The sequence below is a fragment of the Phalaenopsis equestris genome, unplaced genomic scaffold, assembly GCF_001263595.1.
Source record: "Phalaenopsis equestris unplaced genomic scaffold, ASM126359v1 Scaffold000032, whole genome shotgun sequence".
In the NCBI taxonomy this organism is placed as follows: domain Eukaryota; kingdom Viridiplantae; phylum Streptophyta; class Magnoliopsida; order Asparagales; family Orchidaceae; genus Phalaenopsis; species Phalaenopsis equestris.
In genome coordinates this window covers 441,250-442,377 of record NW_018164474.1, presented here as the reverse complement: position 1 = coordinate 442,377, position 1,128 = coordinate 441,250, and the positions used below count along the sequence as shown (strand labels likewise).

General features: G+C 38.4%; 1 pseudogene; it reads right to left on the bottom strand.

The window, feature by feature from the left end:
- Nucleotides 1-697, bottom strand: part of LOC110018713 — a 1,782-nt pseudogene extending 1,085 nt beyond the window's left edge.
- Between the last annotated feature and the right edge of the window lie 431 nt (nucleotides 698-1,128).

Here is a 1,128-nt window from a genome sequence, read left to right as displayed (position 1 = left end):
TATATATATATATATAATCAAAAAACAAAACCATCAGTATAACTAACTTCGCTCTAGTTCTATGACAGAAAAACACATTCCAAGTTCGAGCAACATTGAGAGCACATAAGCAGGGAAACTAGAGGCAAGGAAAATAATATCTTCTCAGAAAAATGATTTTAACCATGTATCAAACATTGGTGATGGCTTGAGACTTGTTGAGAATGACACCTTCATACTTGACTTGAAACCATTTCATGGCATCTTCTTTCGTAACTCGGTGTTGAACGCCGAGTCGTGACTTACAGCGGCGTCGACGGCTCACTCGATAACCAGGTGGCTCCAGCACGACATAAAGTCCATTCCATAAATGGCGGTTGAAGGATCATGCTTAATTCCAAGATCAATGTGCTCCTGAATGCCAAATCCAAAGCATCCAGTATCACTGAAGTTCCTCCTCAAAAGCTCATACTCCTTAACCTTCAAACCGCTCTCCAGGAGTTGCATCGCCTTTTCACCTCTAACAGTGACATAGCAAGCAATTTTTTCATTGCGACGGATTCCAAATGATCGAACAGTGTACCTTGCTTTAGAGAACACAGGAATTTTATCACCAGATGTTCAGCACCAGCTTCTGCACTTTGATCTCTCGCATGGGATTGGAAAGCTTTTTCTCCGATGCCATTGCTGGATTTCGAAGGAGAGAAACCCGAACGAAACAGGCACACACAAACACACACACACACATAAATAAATATATATATATATTAAAAAGGAAATTGGTATTTGGCAGAGGCCAAAATATCAATTTCTCCGCGTCATGTGCTTAAATATTCGGAAACTCCAAACCCGTGATCTGAGGAGAGGGGACCCACCAACCCACCAACCAACAGGTCACGGCTTGCGGCACACACACACATACATGCATATATATTTGTTTTATTTGGTGAGTCCAAATCGGGTTTTCATTTATATAAAATGTATTTTACTTAAATAAATACAATTTTAAAAAAAAATGATCATAATGTTACAATTAAATTTCAAATTATTTTTATTACTTGGAAGAATAATAAACATGCTCCTAAAATACTACATGTCACACGTACAACCCAACTGACTTGAGTGACGAAATTTATTTTTGCGTTCTAT